General features: G+C 36.3%; 1 protein-coding gene across 1 annotated transcript in view; it reads right to left on the minus strand.

Annotated features, from left to right (window-relative positions):
• Positions 1-14,016, minus strand: part of TENM3 (teneurin transmembrane protein 3) — a 662,376-nt gene that overhangs the window by 455,319 nt on the left and 193,041 nt on the right. The gene's annotated exons all lie outside the window — the stretch shown is intronic.

The following is a 14,016-nucleotide window of genomic DNA, read 5'->3' on the forward strand; positions in this document are numbered from 1 at the left end:
ACAGTAGCGTCACATGGCATGGGATCAAGTGGGTGCAATTATGGGAGGAGGGCGGGGCCCCAACTTAGAGCTCCTTTGTCAACTCTTTAAGCCCATAAGTACCTCCAGAGAGATGGGCAAGTAAAGTGGCCCCAACCATGAGAACTCAACCCAGAGAAAGGATTATTGCAATGATAGAATTTTGTTGAGTAGACTTGTGAGGCAATAGAAATTGTCCGAATTATTTTCCGTGTCCTGGCTCGAGTCCCAAACAACAAAATTTTCCCACCCAGATATCACTCCTTTGGAAGAGAAAAGTTTCCCCTCAAGAAAAAGTTACTCAAACAGTAGAAACAGGAGCTTGGTCATTCTTATATTTTCCAACCTTGACTTAGCAATCAATGCAACACATAGTATTTTGTATGTATGTATGTATATATGTATGTGTGGGGGGGGTTGTGTATACACATTAAATTTTGGAGTATAACATCTAAAAAATTTGCTGCATATTTTGTACATTTTTGACTTTCTAGGCTTTCTGCTTTACTACACACCTGAAGACATCTGTATTGATCAGAGTAAACCAATCTTTGCAAATAAAGTGCACTCTAAAAATAAAGTGGGAGTATTACGTATTTAAAAATTAATGATAAAATCAAGTTCCCTGAAAAATAAATGGCTGTGAACTCTGCAGGCCTTTACTAATAAATTGAGCATAATAAAACTCATGACACTGCAATAACTTAAAGCAAAAGTGTTTAAATTAGGTGACGCTTTCAAATGACTGCTGTTATTAATGACTTTTCCAATCCTGTATTTATTCTGGAAATTTCACATGTCTTATACTACTATGCATGAGAAGAGTGAGAAAAATGTTTGCTTGTCATGCATACTTAAAGCTTTTCTATTTCTTGTCTCTGGTTGACATGGTGGAGTGTGAGATTTAGGCGCCAGTCAGAATCAAAATATAGGTAAATAATAATAACATACAAAGACTGATTTAAATGCTACTATCTCATAACCAAACCTTTTAAGAATATTAAGCATTTATATTACTCATAGTTTTGATTTCCCTACGTCTACCTCTTAAATCTGTGAACATTTTAATGCTAACAGGCTGACATGAGAAACATACATTATATTTTTTGAAAGAGGGTATTATAAATTATTTGTGATAAAATGATAACACATGGAATCTTCTCAGAAATAAATCAAACCTAATGGACAATGTAGTAAATATTGGGTTGCAAAGATATTAGCACCCTCCAGGCTGCCACACATTGTAACTAGTGTGGTTAATTGCTTTATTGCTGTGGTCATATCAGAAGTTGGAATCAGCTTTATCTCGGTCAGACTTCCAAATGGATTCTGACAATGACACTCATACATAATGAAAATCAGTGGCTACAATTAGCTGCAAATCAAAGTGTGCTTATCATAGAGATGTGAACAAGTATCTGAACCAAAAAGTATGTCAAAAGAAGAAGTAAAAGAAGAGAAAAAAATGAAAAAGGGCCTGAGCGTTGAACAGTGAGAAAGTGGGCCAGCTCACTGAGATGAGACACAGTATTGTCAGTATGTTAAAATCATGACTGTAGATTGTACTTATGAAAGTAAATCTGAACAAGGTCAGTGTCCACATGAGCAGCTAATGCAGTTGCTGTGGAAAAGCTTACCCACTGCTATTTACATGTCACTTGTAACATAAGGAGAGGACCCTAAAACATCTAAATACTGCCATCAAATACGCTGATTTTTCAAAATAAGGATGCAAAATAATTTTTAAACAAGGAAAAATAAATAAGATCCTTTGCTTTTTGCCTCTATTTTGACAGGTGCCCACATTCAGAAATGAAAAAAGAAATAAAAGGATAGTAACAACTCCCTTTCTAATCTCTACAATGTGGCTTGAAACAATTTCCAAGTGATTGGCTTTTCACACTATTGCCGTCTTGATGCGAAAAATCTATAAGGAGAAGGAAGCAGAAAACAGGAATCTTTACTTGTTACCCAGGTATGCAAACACAGTTCACTTTGCAACTAAAAACACATCATTCCTACGAATTGCTACATATATCCCAAACTCCATAAATACCTGACCCTCTGAAGTCAATGTCTTACAATGATTCAAAATTCTCCAGGGCTGCTTCTGAAATGCAGCTACAACACAAGCACCACAGCAGGAATCCCTGTTAGATTTCCTTATTGAACTACAAAGTTTGTTTTAGTATCCCCCAGGAAAGAAAACTAAACTTGGCCTTAGATGGACCCAGGTTGAAGCCACTCACTAGCACTGTTTAAGTCACTTTACACCGTATTTTGTCATCTTTCAGGGCTGTCCTGACTTGGTATAGGAGATGGTTTATGTAAATGTAACTCACACAAAAAAAGGGCTAAATGAAAAAAACCACTTAAAAAATAAATACCTTGACAAACATAATCAATAATCACAGAGAAGTGTATAGCTTGAGAGTAGGGAGAGGATCATTTTCAACTCATTTTCAAATAGGGACACCACCACCAAAGCTGAGTTTTACTTAAGTAATTGCCTTTATTCAAAAATATCCCTACTCCAGACCTCCCTCGGTGCTTCATGTTCTTTTGTTGTCGGTTAAGAAATTTTATTTTTAGGATCCCTTATTTTAATGCAAACACTCCTGGAAAGATCTAATCTTAAACTAGAATAAATTAGTCTATTCGATGACTTCTTGCAATCTAGCAGTGTTTAGCAAGATAGGCTACGCTTATGGAAAACATCTGCAGTTTTGACCAGTGCAGGGAAGATGGAGAGAAGAGAGCTCCCTGACTGGGAGAAGGGCTGGGCTGGGCTGGGCTTGTAGTGGGGAGGGTCTTATGGCAGTGCAGAGAAGTGGGAAGAGGCAGGACAAGGCAGCTGAGATGCCCCTGGGATCAGGCTGAACACTGGACAATCCTGCATAAAGTCAGCTTTGGCTTCAAGCAACAATACTTTATTCCCATTTTCCATGTTTTCTTCAGATTGGAAAAGCCATGTTCTTTGCAGTAGTTCTAACATTACTTTAATTTCTTTCTTTACGTTTTACAGTCTTTGTATTAATTCTGCTTGGCCAAAACTGGCAAAATAAGTATTTATCTCCTGCACGTTGAATTTTGGTAACCCTGATCAGCACAGCCAACAAGAGTTTCCCATTACAATTTGAAACAGGACCAAAACAATAAATTGTAGCAAGAACAAAGTATACCTGAGGATGGAATTCACTGTGATTAAAAGGCAAGGTTAGCTTGGATTATATTAGGCATTTTTGTTTTACGGCACAGCATAAATGTGAAAATCTAGAGAAGGAAAACTGAATAAACACAACCTAGGTGGGTTGCATCATTTTTTCTTAGGTTGAGATTTTAAAAAATGAGTGAGGGTATTTGACAAAGTAGAAAGGATGGTATAAGGACAGACACTTCAAATGAGGTTGGCACATGGCACAGCCCCCTCTTTAATAAACGAAGGGGATTGGGAAAATGGGTTAGCTATTCGTTCTTTTTTTCCCAGTGTCTATAACCTAGTCAGAGCAGTGAGGGATTTTTCAAAACCGCAATCAGAGTGATGTTCACCAATGGGCAACACATCTACCATCTCTTGGATGAGAAAAGATGCCGCCCGAGGGACTAGTCTCGGAGGCACACAGGATGGTGAAAGCACCCCACGGGGAGGGCATTCTCTCCTCACTAATGTCTGGATTTCTCTAACGTCTAGATTTGACTTTCTCTCCTTCTCTCTCGGTCTCTTGCTTGTCTGCTCCTTCAAAAAAATAAACAGTTTTATTGAAACATAACTCACACACCCCAAAATGCCCCCACTTAAAGTGTACACTTCAATGGTTCTCAGTATATTCACAGAGTTCTGCAACTATGAGCACAGTCAAGTGTAGAACATTTTTATCACCCCCAAAAGACACCTCATACCAATTACCAGCTACTTTCTATTTTCCCCTCACCCTCCCACCCCCAGCCCTAGGCAACCACTCATCTACTTCCCATCCTGGACATTTCAAATAAAGAAGATCCACAATATGTGGTCTTGTGTGACTGACTTCTTTCACTTAGAATAATGTTTTCAAAGCTCTTCCATGTCATAGCATGCATCCGTACTCCATTCCTTTTTATGGCTGAATAATATTCCACTGTATGGACACACCATCGCTTATCCATTCATCAGTTAATGGACATCTGAGTTATCTCTATTTTTTTGACTATCATGAGAATGCTTCTAGGAACATTCCTGTACAAGTTTTCATGTGTACATATGTCTTCATTTCTCTTGAGCACATCCCTAGAGGACGAACTGCTGAGGCATATGGTAACTCTGTGTTTCACCTTTTGAGGAACTGCCGGACTGTTTTCCACACTGACTCGACCGTTCTATATTCCCACTAGCAGTGTATGAGGGTTTTAACTCTGCACATCCTCGCGAAGACTTGCTATCATCTATTGCTTCTCTTATACCACACTTTACGTGGGACTTGGAGTTTACAATGAAGGCTTATAATATAGGTCACTGGTACTGGAAGTTAGAGGGCAAACAAGAATCATTGTTCCCCTGAAAAGCAGCTGATTCTGGGAGTCTGCTATGCAAATTTATTATTATTTTATTCTATCATTTTTTTCTTTGCCTTCTATTATTCTGCTTTTATTCCATGTAAAATAATTTTCTATTAAAATCACAAATATTATTTAGCATAGAAAATCTACCTTTGGAGTTACATCCCATAGAAATAAAATCACCTCATCTTAAATATACAGAATGTTTATTTAAACAAGTTGTTTACTACAGCATTGTTGCAAAATTTTAAATAACCCAAATGTCTGCCAGAAGGAGAATGGCTGGAAAAGTTGCATGCTCATGCTGTGGAACACTGTGGTTAGCATGAAGAATGAGCTGGACCCACGTCTTCAGATCTGCAGGGAAGCTCATTTGTATACTTTAAGTAAAAAAAAAAAATGCAAGTTGTAGAATTGTGTATAAAGTATAATCCCACTTTTGGAAATTAAGGAAGAGGACCCACAGGTTATATTGACTCTGAATAAGGGTGAGAAAGGAGACATATAACTGTTATAATGGGTCATTTAGAAAAGGTTGTAAATGAAGGAAATTAGTAATTTTCTATTTTATAGTTTTGAATTTTTACTTTTCATGATAATTATTTCAATAATTTAAAAACATAATAAAGAAAAAATTAAAGCCTATCATCTTTCTAAAAAACAAATATATTTTCTTGATTTGCTGTTTAATAGCTTCTATTCAATAATTAGAAATTTAATGTATTGCCTCTTCTAGGGGAAGCTCAGTTTTAAAAATCCTTCTTCGTTTACTGTAAAGAAATGAAACTTCATGAGATACACGGGAGCGTTTTCCCCTCCATTTTGATCCTTCCCTTTTCTTTATCATATATGGATTGTTTTAAAGGAGAATAACCATGCATTTCTCCTACAGTAACCCTGAAATTGACTATGGGAAAAAAATGGATGAATAAATATAAATTTAATGCACATAAATAAAACAATCTGCAGCTGTCTTTAATTATTTTTCTTGGTTGTTGTGAGCTTGAATGGAACTATTTATTCTCAGGCATGGAGTGACTTTCCTTCATCAGTCAAGCAGAACATAAAACTACAAATTGGGAGAGCATTTCTTATTAGGTGCTTGTTGAATCAACGGCACCACCATGTCACCCAGAATTCTCTCTTTTGCTGTATGTGCAAAATGGTAAGACGATTCCACAACAAAAGAAGTATATGTAATTTTATTTCCAAATGCATGTTTTATGGGACACTCCAAACTCTTTAACTTTTTATATTAAATGTGTCACCATTTGAACAAAATACCCATTCTTGAACACGCAATAGAAATTTCAGCGAGGGTACAAATCTTTATTCACAAGGCCCTATGAAAAACTGGTTTAAGAAATTAACTTAAAGTCCCACTAAATACCTTAAAGTCCCCACCCCACTTAAACTACTTACTTGATTTATCTATTAATATGTTGTTAATACCCAAAACCACATATTGACACCCATGAATTTCCAGAGGACGCTGAAAATGCCCACTGGACACCACACTCATCATCTAATTGATTACTCAGAACACAAGTCTAATGGAAGCTACTGCAGTATATCCCCTCAGCAATCATCACAAATGCAGCTTTCGATGGAAATTGCAGGCTGGGCACTAAGCTGAACTTGAGGAGGTGGATGAGAAAGGGAAACCCTTGGTATATTTGCAAGCCGAGAAGCCAGGACTAGAATGAATGGCCCTAGAAAAGATGCATTTTCTACAAGATAAAAATTTGTGAGGCCTCCAGGGGAAAATGAACATATGGATATTGAATGGAAGGTTTGGAAGGAACAAATAAGAAAAATGAGATTGTGAGTTGGCTGACGTATAAAGGAAGAGCATGTCTTAGGCCTGGAAATGAAGGACTTAATGGGGCAACCATAAACTAATCTCAGCAACCATCTGTAATTAAGAAATAACCTTAAAATAGTTCTGTTTTTTTAAATCAAAAACATTCTGAAAATAAGATTGCTTCTTATTTTTACTTAGAAATGACTTCTTTAGAACAATCCAAGGCCCGGCAATGATAATACGCCTGCAATGTATCTGCTGATATCTGATAGTCGAACTGCAGTAGGTATTGGTATAAACACGCCTATGGTTTGGCATAAGGCGGCAGGTGTTTAATAATCGCGACTGAAGCGGCACCGCGGTGAGTCACACTGTGGATCCAAAATGGGCAACGTGGCAAGGAACCAGATACAAGTTGAGCAGTAAGCTGGGGCTCAAGACATCAGACCAATGAAGGCCGAGGCAGGGGGAAAGGATTACCCCCACTGCGTCCTGAGGAGGGCTGTAAGCTGCATCTATCTACTCACACCTTCTGGTAGGTAATCCACAAAGCAGGTTGGCCGCCGAGCCTGAAAGAAGCCCTTGCCTACTTAACAGCCAAAATTAGTTAACAATCAGTTGGGCAGGGGAGCTAAAAGAGGGAGCTAAGAGGAAAACCATTAACATGAAACAATGATAAACTAGAGCTATTTAACTTGTGTCTTTAAGTACAGAAATGTAAGGTTGAGTAAACATGACCATCTAAATCCTTTAATCCTGCCGCTGACATTTATAGTGACTGAGAAGGATTAATCATTTTGATCTCCAAATGAATCATTTTAAGCAGTTAATATTTAAAAGTAATAAACTTTGGAGTTGCAGTAATTAGCCCAGTGGATCTGATTAATGCTTCAGGTTTTTGTCTCTTTTCATAAAACTCGATTCTCACAAAAATAAGCTTTCTCAGCACCAGTATTTCAGAAAACATGAAAAGGGGTTTCAGATTCCTTTCGTTTTTGTCTGATGACAGAGGTGAGGGGGAACACTGGGGAAATGAAAAGTTTGGGGTCTAACTGGAAATTCATAGCAGCATTAAGTGCTGAATGGTAGGACCATATGGTCATATTTCTTTTGAAGTCTCGGATCAGTTCCCATTATTCACTATAATGGCATCCAAGACTAAACTGAATCTCAGCCTTTAAAATTAAAAGCATTTTCCTCTTGGCTCTCAAATCTTCCTCTTTTACAATTTCCAACATGTCTGAATGGTTAATAGATTTTCATAATGCAACAAAATACAAATAAACAAAAATAAGAAGAGTAAGAAAAATAATTTATTCCATTTCACATCCAAAGCAGGATAAAATGGTGCAGAGACATTATCATTTTAATCAAAGGCATTATTGACACTATTTTTACATCTGTCCAATGCTACCAGTGACATTCTAAAATTATATTTTACAACCTTCATGTTATATATTTAAGAAATATGATTTGAATTCTTTTGACCTAGCTGGAACATTCAATATATAGAAACGTTTAAAAACTACTTATCATTTTAGTAATATTCTAATAAAACTGCTCCCCCACCAAAAGTAGTCTATATCTAAGAGCTTAAAACGGGCTCTTTTTCATTTGGAAATTGATGAAAATATTTGAAGACCTGGTCCCATCTATAACACAAACTCTTTATTCTCTCAGTACAGTCCTGGATATGTTGTATATGCTACTATCTTAATGGGCAAAATGCCTTTATCCAGCAAAACATTCTAGTACAATGACAGCAGAGGTTGTTTTTGAAAGACTGTGGTTATGGTTCAGTAGAGACAGTGCAACTCTGCTCTGTGGAAATCTCACCCCTGTGGAAGCCGGGAAAACACAAACCCGAAACTTTCCATGTTCAACTACAGTTGTTTGAACATGCTGATTTTTGTTTATGTTGTATTTATTACTATTCAGGTAAATTTCATAGGCAGTGAAATACACAGATCTAAAGTGGATACTTCCACGAGTTTTAACAAATGTACCCACCATGACCCCGCGCAAGACAAGGCACTTCTCCATCACTCCCACAAAGCTCTCCAGTCCATCCCCACCAAACAGGCAACCACCGTCCTGATTTCTTCTACAGAAGACTAGTTTTGTATGTTCTTGAACTTTATGTAAACAGAGTCCTACAGGATGTACTCGGGATCCTTTTGCTCAGTGGATCTTTGAGATTCTTCCACATTGTTGCAAGTATCTGTAGGTCACTCTTTTGGGCTGCCAACTCACATTCTATTGCATTAACACACAACTGTTATATCCATTCTCTTGGTGATTCCAATACGGGCCTATTATGAATAGAGCTGCTATGAACGTAAGATTTTATTTACTTTGAGTAAATACTAAGGAGATGAATTGCTGGGTCCAGGGGGAGATGTTATTTTTAACTTCAGATAAGAAATTGCCCAACAGTTTCCAAAGCAGTTGTGTCATTTTACACATGAAAGTTTCAGCTGTTCCATATCCTCAATATTTGGTGCTATGGAACTTTTTAATTTTAGCCATTCTAGAAGACGAGTGGCAGTATTTCGTTGTGGTTTTAATTTTCATTTCTCTGATGGCTAATGGTGTTGAGCATTTTTTCCACAGGTTTATTCATCACTTGTGTCTCTTTTCTATGATGTTTCTATTACAAGTTTTTTCCCCCATTTAAAAATTTGGTTATTTATCTTTTGTTACTGATTTGTAGAAGGTCTTTATATATTCTAGAGACAAGTCTCTGTGATAGATGATAGATAATTTTCTCCCAGATTGTGGCTTTGCTTTTCATTTTCTTAAAGGTAATGTCTGATAAGCTAAACATTTTAATTTTGATGAAGTCCAATTTATCAATTTTTTCTTTTATATTTATTCCTCTTGTGACCTTTCTAAGATATCTTTGTCTATCTCATGTTTGTGAAGATGTTTAAGAACATATGTAGCTTTTTACTGTGGTTTTCTAATAGAAACTAGAAAGATAAAAGAGTAGAGTAGAAAAATGACTGAAATTAGATTCTAGTTTTCTTGTGGACCTAACTCACCAGCTGTTGTCTGAGTGAACATTTTAACAAGTTTGAGTCTCCGTATTCCTCATGTATACAATGGACTCAGAGGCTCTCAAAGATCTCCCAACCATATCAGTTTATGCAGAGGCAGAAATGGAACATGAAAAAAAAATAGCTAAGAATAATAGCATCAAGAGTCCAAGGAGAAAAATGGAAAAGACAAAGTTAAAATTTCCTTTAGCATTGGGAACTTTTGGTTTACATTTCATCCCTAAAATAAATCAAAAGCACAATGCTATGTTCTGATCTGGCTCCTCCCTTAAACACCATATCTGGAGTTCATCCTGAATTGAAAACCAAGCCATCAGGGCAGCAGAGACATTAACAAGCCAGATCTGGCTATCCGGAAAGGTGCTTTTTTTCTCCAACCCCCAAAGTGTAGAACCAACCTGCTGCATTCCGAAGCAGGAATTAATTTTGGCCTTTGACCTTCTGACTGAAAATTGGAAGGTGTTCCTTCACAGCTCCACTCTCAAATGCAACCTCTGTGAATATTTTGCAGTTTTTTCTTTCAGTTTTTTATTGTTATTGTTTATTTCACATACTTTAATGAGAGCTTCTGTATAAAATTTTGGGCACAGCTATTCATGAATTGCTATTTTTTTTTTTTTTTGGCTTCTTCCTAAGTCAGAACTTCAAAAACTATATAGAAAGTCCTCACTTTAGGAATCTGTTGGGTTTAGAAGTTGGTAAGGACCAGTATGTATTTTCCCATGAAAGCAACATGGAGGATGCCAATGGGAACACACAGGTCTTCCAAGTTACCTGGGTCTGAATGAAGAACTGGGTGAATCGTACTCTAGGGTACGGCTTCCATGTGTGAGACTGTTCCTCTGAACAAATTTACCCACCAGGAAGATTCCGCCTACAGTGGCCGCTTACCAAGCGGGGAGAAACTTTCTAAGCAAATCCCCTGGATATGAATGCTCAGTGAAAGATGCCAGGATAGCAGCTGTATAGTAGGGATGTAGAATTTGGAATTAGCTACCGCCTTTCCCACACTAATAGGAAAATCGATTCTCCTTTTCTCGTTTATTGACCATGTGAATTTCTCTTTTGTGAATTGTCTATGCAAGACATTTCCCCTTGGGCTGTTTATCTTTCTGTTTGCAAACTGCAATAGTCATTCAGTATATACTAGATATAGACATTATATATGTCACCAGAATTACAAATATATTTCCCAATGTAGTGATTTTGTTTCTGGGTATTTTAATTTACATGTAAAAGGTTTTAAATGTTAAAACTAATCATTTAAGTCTATCTTTTCTTCTGGGTTTTCTGTTAGAAACATTCTGATTTTGTATTAGAAAATTTCTCCCTTACTCTTGAAGTGTACATAGAGTCCCTGCGATAGGCTGTGTGGATTCAAACCACTTTCTTCTTGCCACCTTTATTATAAAGACTGGAAAGCAAAAATAGAAAATGCTTCATCTTCTCGTGCAGCTAACTATGGTCATGTATAACAGTTCTGAAAAGAGAGAGGCAGCGAGAAGTCTCAGGGGAGTGAAATGAATAGTCCAATGTAGAGTAGGCCTTCCTACCTGTGTGTTCATTCTTATTCTAACAGGAATATGAAAGCACAGCTGCCACCTGAGCACCAAGGGGACAAAAGCTACCTGCTAAGAATGACAAAGATGAAAAAGACAGAGAGATGCCTTCATGATATCTTTAAGCCCTGGCTACACAGTCTATCTCTGGACTTCTTCTTTAATAAGAAAATGATTCTCTTCCGTTTTTAAGCTGAAGTTTTCTGCTACTCACGGCTCAAGCCATTCCTATCTTACTCAGTCTCCCAAATTAACTTCTAGAATCCTTGCTTTATTTTTTACATTTGTCTTTAATCCATCTTAATTTATTTTTGAATATGCTGAGAGATACGGGTCCAATTTTATATTCTTCCAGATGGATAACCAGTTGTGCCAGCACCATTTATCAAATCCCACTGAATAGAAAAACCTTTTTTTTTGTTTTATGTTAAATTTCCCTATATACTAGAATCTATTTCTGAAATTTTTGTCTATTCCATGAACCTACTTGTCTTTACTTACACCAATATCATATAGACATGATTACAGTAGCTTCATAATACTTTTGAAAATACATATTAAGTCCATTTTGTCCTCACTATTTGACTTTTAAATGTGGTTTTGACTATTTCCAGACATTGAAAATATCAATTTATGATCACTTGAATTTTAAGATAAATTTGAAGATCACTCACTCCAATTAAAATTAACCCTAACCCACTGGAATTCTATGTGATATCCTTAACTTCTATGCATTTATTTGGGGAGAATTCATACTCTTATGGTACCATCTTCCCATCCTAAAGCATTGGTTATTTATTTAGATCCTGTTTTATGTCTTTTTAATAATATTTTATAGGTACCTTCATATTAGGTCACAGAGCATGCTTGCAAAATTTATTCCAAAGAATTTTATAAAGTCTGTTGCCTTTGTGATAGGAATTTTTTTTCTGACTTCCAAGCAGTAGATATTAATAACAGGTATCAGGCATTATTCTAAGCAGTTTACATATATTAACTGATTTTATCCTCAACAAACTACAGCACAATCTATGAATAATGAACATGGAGGCAGAGAGAAATTATGTAACTTGTACAAAAAAGTTCCTTGGCCAAGATTAGGTAACCTGCCAGTCAGCTGAGGCAAGGCAGACCTGGGATTCACACACAGGTCATGTGGCTTCAGAACCTACACTCTCCGCCATTAGACTATATGATCTACACTGTCTATATATTTATTTTGTATTCATCCAAATACCAAATTCACTTCAAATTCTTTTTTTTAAATTTCTAGAGACACATGGTTTTTGTATGCATACAACCATATCTTTAACAAGAGTACTGACTTTAACTTTTTCCAAAATACATATCAAATGCTATATATCAATTTTCTTACTGCAATTGCCAAAATATCTAAAACAATTTTGAATAATAATTGTGAGCACAGGTAAGCCTTTCTTATGTTCCTATTTCTATTGAAATGTCCTAGAATCTCACTTTTTAGAATGCTGTTTAATGTCTTGAATGATCATGTCAAATATTACTACCACATTGAAGTGTTTTTTCTTCTTGTGAGTTTATTTGAATAAAGAATGGTTTCTACATTTTTTCCAAAACTTGTAAATCATCTATTGATAAGATCATGGTTTTCTACTTTGGTTTATTAATCTAATTATGGTAGATTTCTGAACACCAAAAAATCATTGTATATTCAGCAAGGATTAGTAACCACTTGGTTATTAATTTGGTCTAGCATATTATTCTTTTTATATATTGCTGGATTCTTAAATGCAAACATTTGTTTTGAATTCTTACACACCTACTGAAAAGCAATTTCGGTAGGTAAAGCAATTTATATATGATTTCTTTTTTTTGTACTATTCTAATCAAGTTTAGTTATTAAGGTTATGCCAACTTCATAACGTGAACTTTGACGCCTTCCATCTGTTGAGAAGGGTGGTGTTGAACAGATTTTTAAACGTTAAACTTGGTTGTACTTTGAAGGTTATGTAAAATGTACCTAGGAACATACCGCGCCCTTTGAAACGGTCTCTCTTTTAATCACCTGTCTCATCTTGTCTGAAATAATTGGTGTTGACAAGTTTGCTCCATGCTCTGAAATCTTTTGGGGTTAATCATATTTTCTGAGAAAAAATAAATTCCTCTAGATTTTTCAAATTTGTTGCTTGGAATAATAGCACCGCTTTAGTTGTTACAGTCTTTTTATGATCTCTTCTTATTTTTGTTCTCATTATTTCTTAATCAGGATCATAGGTGCTCTCTATTTTATTAGCCTTTTTAAAGACTTAGCTGTTTTGTTTGCTTCAAATGTCAGCTATATCTTATGTACCTCTTTCTACTTTCTCTGATTTCTTTGCCAGACATTGTACTCTACTCATTTCTTTCTTTTGTTTTTTTTTTCTTTTTTTGAGATGGAGTCTTGCTCTGTCGCCCAGGCTGGAGTGTAGCGGCACGATCTCGGCTCACTGCAACCTCCACCTCCCAGGTTCAAGCAATTCTCCTGCCTCAGCCTCCCGAATAGCTGGGATTACAGGCACACACCACCACGCACAGCTAGTTTTTGTATTTTTAGTAGAGACAGGGTTTCTCCATGTTGGCCAGGCTGGTCTCGAACTCCTGACCTCAGCTGATCTGCCCACCTCAGCCTCCCAAAGTGCTGGGATTACAGGTGTGAGTCACTGTGCCCAGCCTGAACTTATTTCTTAAATGTATAGTACATTCCGATTTTGTTGGTCTTTGTTCTTGATTTCTTCACAATGCTTTTCCTATGATAATGACTTTCACTGTCTCCCATACATTTTGGAAGTAGACTTTTCACTGCTCTTGATTGCTTTTTATCGTAGTCAAGGGACATCATAACCAAAGGGGCAAAAGTGTTTTTCTTCATTTATCTTTTTGTTATTTATTTCTAATTTTACTACATTTTATGATAAAATGTTTTGGCTTATAAAAGCTATTTTCTGAATTTTTTATGTTTTTTTTTTTTTGTGGCCAAATACATAATCAGTTTCTGCTACTATGCCATAGAAATATAAAAAAT

The sequence above is a fragment of the Colobus angolensis genome, unplaced genomic scaffold (genome assembly GCF_000951035.1).
Source record: "Colobus angolensis palliatus isolate OR3802 unplaced genomic scaffold, Cang.pa_1.0 Scaffold5, whole genome shotgun sequence".
Taxonomy (NCBI): Eukaryota; Metazoa; Chordata; class Mammalia; order Primates; family Cercopithecidae; genus Colobus; species Colobus angolensis.